This window comes from Aythya ferina, assembly GCF_964211825.1.
Source record: "Aythya ferina genome assembly, chromosome: 1".
Taxonomy (NCBI): Eukaryota; Metazoa; Chordata; class Aves; order Anseriformes; family Anatidae; genus Aythya; species Aythya ferina.
In genome coordinates this window covers 130540128-130553187 of record NC_140296.1, presented here as the reverse complement: position 1 = coordinate 130553187, position 13060 = coordinate 130540128, and the positions used below count along the sequence as shown (strand labels likewise).

General features: G+C 40.6%; 1 protein-coding gene across 1 annotated transcript in view; it reads right to left on the bottom strand.

The window, feature by feature from the left end:
• The window catches only part of ST8SIA1 (ST8 alpha-N-acetyl-neuraminide alpha-2,8-sialyltransferase 1), a 144392-nt gene that overhangs the window by 119412 nt on the left and 11920 nt on the right, over nucleotides 1-13060 (bottom strand). The gene's annotated exons all lie outside the window — the stretch shown is intronic.

Below are 13060 nucleotides of genomic sequence, written 5' to 3'. Positions count from 1 at the left end.
CCATGAGATGACAGCACAGGACTGCAGCATTTGGTCTGACAAAACATCCTTTTGTTCGCATTTCAGTTCACATTTGCCTCAACTTCCCATGTTTTGCTTTGGGAGTACATGAATCTGTATACCCAGGGAAAAAAAAAAAATCTGCCCTTGGAGTTTCAGCTGCTATTTACTCAAAACAGGGCCTTCACACACAGCCAAAGACTGGCAGCCCTGCTGACATCCAACGTGCAGGTGGTCATTTGGGTTCTGTAGCAAAGGTTTGCACAACCCCTTTTCAGTGTAGTTGTTTAATTGCTTCCATCGACACATCCCACAGCAGAGGCAGGAGGACACCTCTCTCGATAGCATCTCAGACTCCTGAACTCAATCCGCACCTACTTGCCAGCACAGGCATGCTGAAGGAACCCGGCACTAATGCCCCATCAGAAATCCCATAGGGATTAGCATCATTGTCAACTCTTAAACTGAACTGGTCTCACCAACACTGTGAGGCTCAAAATCTAATCCTGATATTCTCTAAACCAGGAATTCTTCAAAGTAATGTTTCTATGAGAATAATATTTGCACGCATTTTTCCAAGTTTTGGTGGCAGAGGAGAGCACAAATAGTGAAACTGTTGCTAAATAGTGAAAATCTTGCTTTTTACAATTTTATACCCAGCTCAGAGCTTGAATTTTTGTCACTTCAATTTTGTTTCTTTTCTCTCTCTTTTTTTTTTTTTTTTTTTTTTAATAAAAAATCCCTCCACTTCTAGGATTTCACCCTCCCCTGTGATGAGTGGAAAAGCTATAATTTCCTGAATTTCTCAACTTTGAACAAAGCTTTTCACTCCTTCCATCATTCTCGTGGCTACTCTCTGTTTTTCAAAATCTACCTCTAAATATATGAAGCCTTGTAAATAATATTTTTAGGGTAGTCAACCCCTGACAACTACAGGGACAAAATGACTTCCCTGCTATTGCCCATGCATCCCATATCTGAGGTCCAAACACATTTATCCGATGAACTATTCAGTGCTCCTTGTGACTGCCAATGATTCCCAGGATGAGGGCATCCATCTGTAACTGCAACCTGCACTCTGATTTGTTAAAAATGAGATTTCACATTTGACATTAGGAAGCTTAGGAGGTCACTCAGACTGGTCTATCTCTGGGCCTGCCTCCTGGATCAGCTACTGCCCTGCTCCTTTTCTCATGTGGAAATTTTAACGTTCACTTGAAGATCACTGATTAAAAGAAATGTGGAGGGTCAAGCATCTATCTGTGCAAGTTAACAGATGGACACATTCTGAATTCATTCATTAAACGACCATTGCCATTCAAGGACATAAAAAAAATCTAGCCCCACATCCCATCTCCAACAGCAGGCAGTGGCTAATGCTTACAGACATAAAAGAGTCCTCTCGTATAGTCACATAAAGGCTACAGTTTTGGCCAGTTTTTGCTCTGAGCTGGCAGCCTGAGAATTTTATGACTCTACAGAAGGCTACATAAACCATTCAGTAACAGTAAAATCATGGATTTGTTTGCAGTCAGTGTGGCTGCATGAGCTCATGGATGCATTTTGCATTCAGCTTCTAAATATTCTGTAAAAACATCATTAGTTGGGTTTGGTCACATACTGTATTTTTATTTCCAAACAAGGTCAACCTAACACTTATAACAAGGGGTTAACTTGAAGAAATCACTGAAGCTTCAAAGCTTAAATGGGGTTTACAATATTGTTGTGTTCAAAACATGCTAGCTTGCACCTTAGGAAGGATAGAAGACAGCAGGTATGAAGAATCTTTGAGTGGAATGTAACAGTCTTGTCTTATCAGGGTAGATATCCCACACACGAAGCTCTTGTTTCATATATCTAACTGCCTCTGTATGAAAGCTGTGGTAAGAACATGAGTAAGAGCCATGAATTTATTAGGAAGATGGAAGGAAGAAGCTGTCGCCTTTCTGTTATCACCAGATAACGGGTGCACTCAACGCGTCAAGTTACACAACACAGAGCCACATGGTCTTTCTCCTTCACATCAAAAACAAAATTGGCTCTTGCCACTAGAGAGACTGCCACTGCTCTCTATAGTAGAGTTTATCCCACCTGAGATAAAATTTAAAAATAAATTCAAGAATATGATCTTAAAATCACTTTTCAAAGAACATCACGGACAAGAGTCCAAAATAAACAAGAGAACAGCCAAAGCAAATGCTTTGTATATTCATAAAAACACAACAAATTATTATTTTGGGGGTGGGGAAGCAACACTAGTTTAAGTTACAACTAAAATCAAGATATTTGCCAAAAACATTTGAAGGCACAGGACATCTAAATCAAGAGAGCATCACTTTGTAGAGTTTCATTTCTGAAAAGTCCCCGGTTACCTAAGCCTGAAGAATAGGTCAACATGCAATGAAAAGGAAATATGAAAAGGAGTGGACACCACAGAGCAGGACATAGAGATAATCTGTTCTACTTCCCAAACAAGATTTCTACAGTATAAAATTTTTATGAAGACTGAAATCACAGCAGTTTTTGTCCTCATATTTATGGATATATTTTTCCTTGTTATGAAACTTTCAGACTATTTCAATGCCCCCTGCATCAATTCCTTTTCTCTGGACTTTACAATGGTCATGTAACATTTTCCCTGCATTCCTCAAGAGAGGAAAGAGATCAAGACAATAAGATCACAGGCAGAAGCAAACCAGGTACTAAACTGCATAGACCTGCAACCTGCATGAAAAGAAAAAGGTTGCAGGAACCATGGGTGCTTCTTAGAAAAAAGTACAGTTCATGGGAACTACATCCATTAGTTTAGTAGTAGAGTTGTGACTTGTTAAAGTGAGAAATTTAATAACAAAAGATTTGAATAATTTGAAACAGACAAATTAATAGGGAAGTGGAATGGGGGAATTATGAAATTAAACACTTCCATCTTTTCTGCATCATCAGTATCTTTTCCTTTAGAACTTTCTTCCAAGTCTTTTTGAGGTGCCCAAAAGGGAAACAAAGTATTTTATGTAACTTTAGAGTATTGTATTTTGGGGTTTTCACTGTTTTAAAGTCACTAAACAAAACATCTGGTGCCACCTGCACAGTACAGTTAGCGGTTCTGCTTTCCAGATTGAAAAAGAAAAGTAAAACTGACTTTTAATGTTGAGTATTGGGCTACCCTGTATCCTTACAAGGCTGGCACAGTGCAAACCATCTTGCACAAGGCAAAATCTGAGCTGTCACCTAGCATCATACCACCCTAATCTGTTATTGGTTTTGCCCATTTTTTTTTTTTTTTTTTAATGTAACTTAGAACAAATGATCTCTTTTTTCAAGAAATGTACAGAGTATCAAGGAAAACATTTTTCCTCTACGCTCCAAAACAAACAAAGCAAAGAAAGATAGATTTAGTGTTTAAACCATCAAGGATCTGAAGTCTTTTATTCTTTTTCTCAAACTTGCCTATACTCTGCTCTATCCAAATTGAACTGTGGCTCAGCTGTGAAGGTAGTCACTTTAGTTGATTATGCATTCTCTCTTTGATCAAAATCCTACATTTTAAGAAGAGTAATTGAAAGGATATATTTTTCTACTACTGTAAACAGACTTGATTCTTTTAATAGCATCCTATCAATGTATTCCGTATCTTCATTAGTATTTCAAGTGAAGAAGAGGACTGAACTGCACAATACTTAGATAAAGCCAAATTTGCCATGGACTACCTTGGTTTTTGAATGATGTTCACAAACTAGAAGTAGTCAGGATATTTCCCAGAGAATAGAGGTCTACCTAAACATCTAACAAGATTTAAGTTTACCTTTCCTCCTGTCAATTCTTTTACTTACAAACTGATTTGATCTGGAAAGCTATTGAAACAGAACTTTTAGTTTCTTTTCCCCGAAATATTGTACAGAATTACATTTTGATTCATGTAAACTGGCTTCAAACTGCCATGCACAAAGCACTACCTACGAGCTTGGAAACACAAATCATACCGTATGAAATATAATGTATGAATTCTGGTATTCATTCAGATAAAGTTTTTCTAAGACTTTTATACCAGATGTATAAAGAGCTATATAAAAGGAAACCATCACAATATTACAAGTTCTGACTTGCAATTAGCAAAAGCAGTACTGTAACACAGCTTTATTACTTATGCAGCTACTGGAACGCAGGCTGCCTCCAAGTTGCATGTGTTCTTCCCAAAGAAATCTCAACCACATCCAGGAGAGACAGCAGCAGTGACTTGTCTTCTCGCCTAGGCGCTGTGACTAACAGCCACGTTTCCTTGAGAAATGATGAATTTGCTCATGTGCTGACTGTTTCTGGGCAGTGGCCAGAAGCATGGGTTGCTCAAGACAAATGACCTCACATGACAGTGGTATTCACGGGCCTTGCACCAGACCACAATGCTAATACCACCATCAGCAGCCCCTAAACATGACAGCTGCATTTCAGTGCCCATCCCAGGAAAACACAGGGTTCATCTCACTTCTTTTATAGTATTTGAAATGTAAATGCTTCTATGCAAGTCACTCTAGGGCTTCATGTTCAGCAGAGATAGTTCCTTTCAAGATGTGATTCATTTCAAGCTAAACACACTGATTTCCTCTCCAATGACCATAAAGAGACTGACTACCTTGGACGGAGACATCTACATTTGGTAGATGAATTCAAGCCAGGAAGCCAGAACTACTGCTCCAGGCCCTAGGAAATTTAACAAGGCTTCTGCAATCATCACAAGCCACAAGGGAGGGACCGGAGGTCTTTCTCCCATCTGCAACACCTCACACAAGAAAGCTATCTGGCAGCAGCATCATGTGATGGTCGTCCATCTCTGTTCGTACAGCCCTGTCAGCAGACTGCCAGAAAGATGATATGGTATTAGTGCATGAACTGGCACTTTTGTCAGAGAGAGTTCAGAGGCAAATTGAACTGCAGAAGGGGGAATGGATTAACTGCTTTATATGCTTTTTTTTTCCTCACATCTTATAAACTTGTCGTGAGAAGAGCCACTTTGAGAGATGAGGTGAAATTAATGAATTGCTGTCTTGCAGTTGTCAGAAATTCTGAGTGAGCAAGTTAGAATACATGACTGCGCTGCTACAGGGGGTAAAAGCACATTGGCCTTACCACTTTCTAGGTTTCTTTCAGCAAAATTGCTGCTTGCTCTGCCCAGCTACAAGCACAAAGTAGTACTCGGCTCCAGCAAGGATGCAAGGCAACTGTATTCTTCCAGGAGGAGGAGATTCACTAAAAATAAATTGAGCCACTCTAATCTTACATTTGAGCTTGCAGTATCTAGAACAATGATACACACCACCTAGATCAATTATCACGCTACAGTGACTTCTCCACCTGCTTCTGCAACCCAGATAAAAGCCTGGTAAGTATTACATAATGCTGCTCACAAAAGCATCTCTGTGCTTTAATCCAAGAAAGTCCATAGGGAGCATTTTACTAATTTGATCAGTTAAAGTCATGACCTTCAAAGGAGGACCAGGGAAACCTATTTTAACTGCATGAAACAGACTTAAATACCTTGAAATGTCCAAAACCAAGATCATACATATGAAGGGGAATGAAAAAATTCATCGCTGGTCAGTCAGATTGCTCTTTGATGCAAAAACTGCAGGTAACCAGACAGCCATTGCCTATGCATGTGATAGAGAAGAAAATGTAGAAGTATCACATGAACCGACATGAAAGAGCAACATGTATCTTCAAAGGCAAAAAGAAGTTGCATGCTTGGGGGGAAGCTTTAACCTGTCAAAGATGTGAATAGACAGCTGAATGAAGTCCAGTTTAGAAGAGATACTTGTTCCACTCACTTTTCAGAAACTGCTTCCCACATCTTGTAACTCTCAAGTTGTTTAGGAAACAAAGCAAGATTCGCCCAGTTGGGAAGCACACTCTTGATGCCCTGCCACCTAGCAGTCCAAGCTGATTAGCCAAACAAAACAGAAAATGTTGATTTTGATTTCCCTCTTCTACCTGGCTTCTATTTTTCATGAAAGCTGTAGGAACTACCTACTATCCAAATTTGGATAAAATTGGACAATGAGACATTTCAGAAAGGGGGTGGAGTATGGCTGAGATTTCAATCACGTAAGTCACATTTCCTACTGGATGAAAATAAATAAATAAATTCCAAATAATACCTTGCTTTAGGTATCTTGAAAAGGACAACATCAACAAAACTGTGTTCTTTGTTGCCCCTGTATACCCAGAATTATACACCAGTTAAGCTGTAATTGTCCAATTCTGGATCAAGGCCAAGACTTAATGCACTGTGAAGCGTTGACACTGGACTTCACTTACAGCCTGAGCTGCTGCAGCCATCAACACCACTTCTGAAAACAGCTGATGATCAGTCTGGCCAAGTAGCCAGAGAGATCACTGAGCTGAAATCAGCCATCCTTCTGTGTAGTGACAGATGTCTTCTAGCAGATTAAAATGAAAGGTAGAATAATCACAGATTAAAACAGAGCCAGTTTAACTGAAGTGTATCTTGAACTTGCACTTCTGCTATTTGCTGTTACAAGCTTAATTTCTGAGGCAGTTTTGCTAATTTGTTTTAAATCTTGCCTGACCACTAGGTGTTATTAAATCAGTTTTCATAGACGCAAATCCTTTGCTAAATGTAGAAAACTGGTTCAAATAAAGGAAAGGCACATTCAGTTTAGACCTTTTTTTCATTAGAAGCTCCAATTCCAGTACTTTCTATCTTTGCCACTTTTTTTCTGACTTCACTAGAGGAAATCTTACACTCATCTAATTCCATCATATTTAAATTCAAGCTATTCCCTATTTCATAGGCTTACTAAAATGAGAAAGGATCTTATCAACTCTGACTTGGAATGAGATTCTCAGTCTGGTCTTACAGGGAAGGTCAGCTGAGATGCTTTTACTCATCATCTACAAACAGGTACCTAAAGCCAAAGAGAGCTATCCATGTTTGCAAGTGCCTCTATTACTTATAGCAGGAGGTAGCTATTGTAGGAGTATTAACAGAGAAATTTGTCTTTCAGATGGTTAAAGTAAGTGTGATGAATCTCAATTTGCCGTATATAAAGGTAACTATGCATCATTAAAATAGAGCACAGTCACAGGAAAGTGGGTTTTTTTGAACATATCTCAGGAACAAAAATTGCCATCATACCTAACTCCCTTCAGCACTTTACTAGAAAGGATTATATACAAATGCAGAAGTAAACTTCTGCCATTTCCCCACAACATCTTACTGACAACTCTACCTAAAACATCTCCTGTGATCACTTAACTCATGCTCAGACCTCCATTCTCATCAGTGCTCGCTACTGCAAAATAGCCTAGACTATACCAGGAGAGATGGAAGAGTCCAGCAGAAGTTTTCCCAGTTCCCATCCACAACACCTCATTTCTGAGTCATGCTACTCTTTCACTAGCAACCTATCCTGAGCCAGTTCCCTTTGGTTGGAATCACAGCACCAGTTCCCTGTTTGCCACTGCAGCTGTATGTTTGGATTCCACAGTAAATAAAATGTCAAGAATTTCCCAGGTCACACTTGCTAGCTAGGACCTAAGCACTCTGCATGTCCTCTAAACACATATTCTGCATTTGTTAGTGAAGTGGTGCTTTCAAAGGACATGCAGAGGCTTATCACCTGAGATACTCCAGACTTTAAGAGGAGCTGGCAGGGCTCCCCTGAACACTTCCCCAAACCAGCTATAAAGAATTTGCCAGTGTAATCAGACAACATAAATCTGGCCTTTCAGGACAAAAATTCAAATAGCACTGAAAGCACAGTTTCCAAAAGTCCCATCTCCAAAGCACGCAGAATTTCCCAAGCATATCACTACATCTTGTCAGGGCTCTGAAATAGTATTGGCATAATTCAAATAGTTTCAGCCACCAAGGTCATCCACATTTACAACTCCAGCTTCCAATTTATTGCACCTTATTTTGCCATTACCATTAAACAACTCATATTTGGCAGCATTCGCTGCAAACATGGTTGCACAACAGACCACAATACTCAGTGTTTTGGGGGACACAACTGGTTAAACATAGAAGAAGCAGTAGCAGTAGAAACCAGGAAGTTGCTTGGCAGTGAAAAAGAACAGGTGAAGAGGGGACAAGAACTATGTCCCTGTCTATCCTAATCTAAATAGTTTGCTGCAGTATGCTCCTTGCTGCTGGGAAGAAGTCAGGAATGCACAGACTCCATTACCTGGAGCAATCAAACAGCTTCCCTGGGGATAAACATGATTTATGTACTGAGTTCTTTAAGGCCTGAAGTCCTGGCAATATAAATAAATAAATAAAATAAAAGCAATGTAAGCAATGTATCCAACTTCACCCCTTTAATCTGGTGGCCTTCAGCAAGTTTGTTAAACACTACATGCAAGAAAAGAATTCCTAGAAGCCTGTCAAACACAAAATCATGGAGATTACTACATGCTCTGACTCCTGCCTTATTTTGCCAAGATATTTGTTTTCCATCTACCTCTCCTGCCTCTGCCATCTGCTGGACCTGCCCCCAGCTATAGAACCCCTTCTCCTCTGCTCAAGCACTCCCAGCGAGGCAACAATTTTGAGATACTTTAGGATCCCAGGGCTATGAAACAGCTTTCTACAGCTATTGGAAATGTTCCTGTCAGAGAATTTAAGTTTGGGGTTTCACTTTCCCTCCTCTTTCTGCTCTAATGGTCAAGAATTTTCTGTTTTTCTTAGATTTCCAAACACCTGGTAACAGGATGCATTAGAGTTCAAGCAGTAAATAGGTGAACTGTTGCTGCTTAGATAGCTGCCTGGCATAATACAGTGCTGCAAAACATGCTACCTTATGATGCCTCTGAGAATTATATATAGTGCAACATCATGAAGCTCTAAACAAAAGCAAAACCTGAAGTGTTTGACATATACAGCCACACATATCACAGGAAACTATTTTTGCTTGAAGGACTGTTGAAATCCTACATTTAATTAGCCTCACTGGCTTCCACAGAGTATCCATAATCCAAAGACAACTAAATTAAAAAAAAAAAAAAAAAGGCTTGGAACTAAGTATTGACAAGAGCTAAAAGGGAGATTCATAAACCCACAGTTACAAACTAGACATGAAACCCTGACAGCCACGCTGTCTCTCAGGCTAGACATCCCACTGACCTGCAAAGGGGAAGAGGAGCTGCGCTGCTCGGGGAGAACTGTGTGGTATCTGCACAACTCCAACAAACAGTGCCCCACTCAACAGCAACTCGGGGGCAAGCTGAGGTCCAGTGTATCTACTCCAACTTGCTACCTTCATCAGGTAATCACCTAATCACCCTATCTTCACTAGGTAATCACCATGAGGAACAATCCTGCCCCTGCTTGGAGCAGGAGGTTGGGCTACAGACCTCCAGAAGCCCCTAAACACCCAAATCATCCTGTGACTGTAATGTACTGATTGGTCTGGACCTCATCAGTTTGGACTAGACATAGCTCCATCATTTATCGCTATTGTGGTGACTACATGTCAAGAATGAGGGTCTCTCAGCAGAGATGGAGCCCAAAGATGCTGTAGCCCTTCTTGGGGGTGCCTTCTCTTTCTGTAGCCCCTCCTGCCCGCTTTGCTGGGACAGCTGTGGACTGATTTCACAAGGAAGTGACAACAGACTCCAGCACGGTTGCTGGCTTTGTGGCTTTTCTTCCTGCCACCAAGTAAACATGAGAAACGTGTCCTGTCACACAGCTAAATGTTAGTCTCCATGACTGCTGTAAGAAAACTTTGGCAATCACACCCACATGACGTGTACTGCACAAAAGGTGAAGTAACATTTGCTTTCTGGGAACGCATTTGACTGAACTTGTCATTACATTCAGAGCTCCCAGCCCTGAAACTACCTGGTGAAAATTCACCAAGTGCTTGAGAGCATCCAGCAATGGGGCAGTCCAGTTCCTACCTTTTCAAGTCTAGAAGACAGGACAGAAAGTCATATTTAACCATGGGAATGTCTTTTAGTTGGTCCATGCTACTCGTATCAAGAAATTCAAGCAGTTATTTAGAAAGGAGAATCATATTTCAGAAGTAATAATTAAAAAATTTAAAGAGCAGTAATTCAATTTCCACAGTGATTAAACTGTTTACTGCCAGGCTGAAGATGGGCTATTTCATTTTCAACAGTATGTTGACATTTTGTTTAATGGTGCAATGTAACAATTTAAAAATAAACCAAAGAAATAAACAAATTAGTACAAAAGTGTATACCAACAGAAAAGGAAATGCATTTTTAAAGCAATTAAATACCAGTCTAAGAATGAAGCATATATTGAAGGATGAGAGAACACTGAGCACTCTGAGAACACCTGAATTTTCAAAGCATAATCATGTTTCAAAAAGGGACTGGCTGTTTATGCAGGCACCAAGAATGTTACCATTGATGAGAGTAATTTTGAACAAGGTATTAAACTATGTTACTCATAGCCTCAGTACTCTAAGAACGTGAGATATTATTTTGGGGAGAGATTTTACTACATACCCCTATCTGTTGCATCACTTTCTCCGCAACATTTGGTGCAAGCCCTTGACAGAGACAGGAACCTCAATGGACCTGATCTACTAGTCCTACTAGAGACCTTTCTGTGCTCCTACACGCTGTAATCAAAGCTATGGACCGATTTATGCTGCAAGCTTCTCACAAGTTTGCCTTGCAGTTCCCCAAAGAGTGTCTTTTCACAGACATGGGAAAGCTGCTGTATTTGGGGCAGAAGCTAGATGAAGTAAACATTTCAGAACAAAAATCACAGGCATACAAGACTTGAGACACAGAATTTCATTGCTTTCCACTCTGCCTCCTGCCCAGCAAGTTCAGTGTGGAGAATATGCTGGGTCTTGATGACCAAAAGCATGGAAGCTCCATGTCTGCTCCAAAACACTCTGCTTCCCAGAGCTGTCCCACAGTTTGGAGCCAAAACTATCCAAATGCAGGTGTTGTAGGAGTTCTAGAAAAGCTGGATCTGCTCAGCACAGTGCTGAATATACACTATCTGGGCATCAATTTAATGTCAACCATGTGCTTGACTCTACTAGAGCACCAAGTAGGAAGTCAGTTCAGCAGAAATGCTAAGGATAACATCCAAAGAGAAAAAAAGAGTGCCTCTGTTGTAGAGTCTCACCCTCAAGCTGTAGTAACAATCCCCAGTTTTTGACACACGAAGCAAAGAATTGTCCATCAATTCATCGTCCCCAAGCATGAGCTGCTGGTGTTCCAGCAGGTAGTCTAAAGCTCAACATACATACAGTTCACTAGATGCCAAGTTTGTGGATTGTCTGCTTGGCAACAGGCAACATGCAAACACAGAATGGAGGGGGAAAAAAATAAAGAAAAAAAAAAAAAAAAACAGAGCAACAAATGTTGTTTTGCTGCCTTATTGCTAACCATATGGACATTTTCCCTACCATGGCTCTGAAGTAGGACAGGTACCAGAGATAGCTGCAGTGAGTGGGCTGTATTCCACATATTTCATCACTCCACTTCCAAATCTCATTGCTTTAACAGCCATCTCTAGAGAAAAATGATTCCCATATGTCCTATCTTGTGGCATGAAAATGCCCTCTCCTATTCCAGTTTCATATCCTCTCTTATACTGCAGAGCCCATTCAAACTGGATCCACAATTTACCTAAGTGACCTGCTTCCATCTGATACTTGATCTTCTCAACTGAGATTACAGTAATTTAATCCATGTTGATTTAATTGGTACTCCCTGGGTTGTCTTGCCCAATTGAACTGTTCTTAAATTGCCCGCTTCATTGAATGTTTTGTTCTTAATTGATTGTCTTTCTGATTTATCCACATATTTGCTCTCAAATTTCCTAACCACAGTCTTTCTTCCTTTGATATATTGCTTCACCTAAGTGTTTCTTTACTTTCTCTGTTTTTACTGTTTCTTCTTCTTCAGTGCCCCTGCTGCTAAAATCTACTTGCCTCTGTTGTGTTGAAACCTACCAACCTTCCTTCTCCCCTCCAGTTTCCTAGGACCCTTCCCTCTCACCACCTCACCATCACCCTCTCACCACCTCACCATCACCCACCCTGCCCTCCAAGCAGACATATTTTCTTTCCTGGTGGAGTACCCCATTCCACAATCCCTTCTTTTCACGTGGCAAAAGGGTTCTGACACGCTTCCTAATAGAAAAATAGCTGACCCAGGCATACGCTCCCCACAGCGGCCGAGCCCCCATGTTGCACACCCTGCCTGTGAGCAGCGGCTACTTGGCCAGCACCCACTGCCCCTGCGTGATGGACACAACACGGGGGGAAAAGGAGTGGAGGGAACTGGGACACAGACTGAGCCTAATTAGCACTGCTGTTTATAGAACAACTTGCTCTTTAAAATGGGAAGAGATTATGGTGTCTACCGGGGTCATTTTGGAGTTGGTCCAAAGAATTCAGTTATGCTTGAGCCAGAAGCTCCTGAACTGCCGCCTCCGAGTAAGCTCACAAGGGACAACATCACAGCAGCCTGGGGGACCTGAGGGCACGGGGAGAGAAAGGAAGCAAGAAACCCTGAAGGAAGCTCCACGCCTGCAGGTGCGTAACATTTCTTTTCCTTTCTGAGACCAGGAGGGTCCAGATATTATGGCAAGACATTACTGCTATCAAGGCACACTACAACATACAGGCTTGGATAAATGATGAACATTAGCTAGTACTCTTCTGAGAAGAAGGGTTTACCAGCTTCCTCAGGGAAAGTACCCAACATATTTTTCATAGTAAATAAACTTGTAAGTTTTTTCAAGCAGAATGCCCAAGTCGCTGACAACGTTTATACTACATTATAAAATGTGTATATATAAAACATATAAAGCAATTTGCTTTTGTGTTTCTCAAATAACATTCTGTTTATCAATTTTTAGTATCAATATTTAAAATACACTGCTAGACAAAGCAAGCAAAAATCCTAAACTCTTTGAGCAATTAATGCAAGAAAAATCTGCTAACTCTGAGTATAAAGGTAAAAATTCAATAAATAAACCACTCAGAATCACTGAATCATGGAGGTTGGAAGAGACCTCCAAGATCACCTAGGCCAACCTCTGACCGAA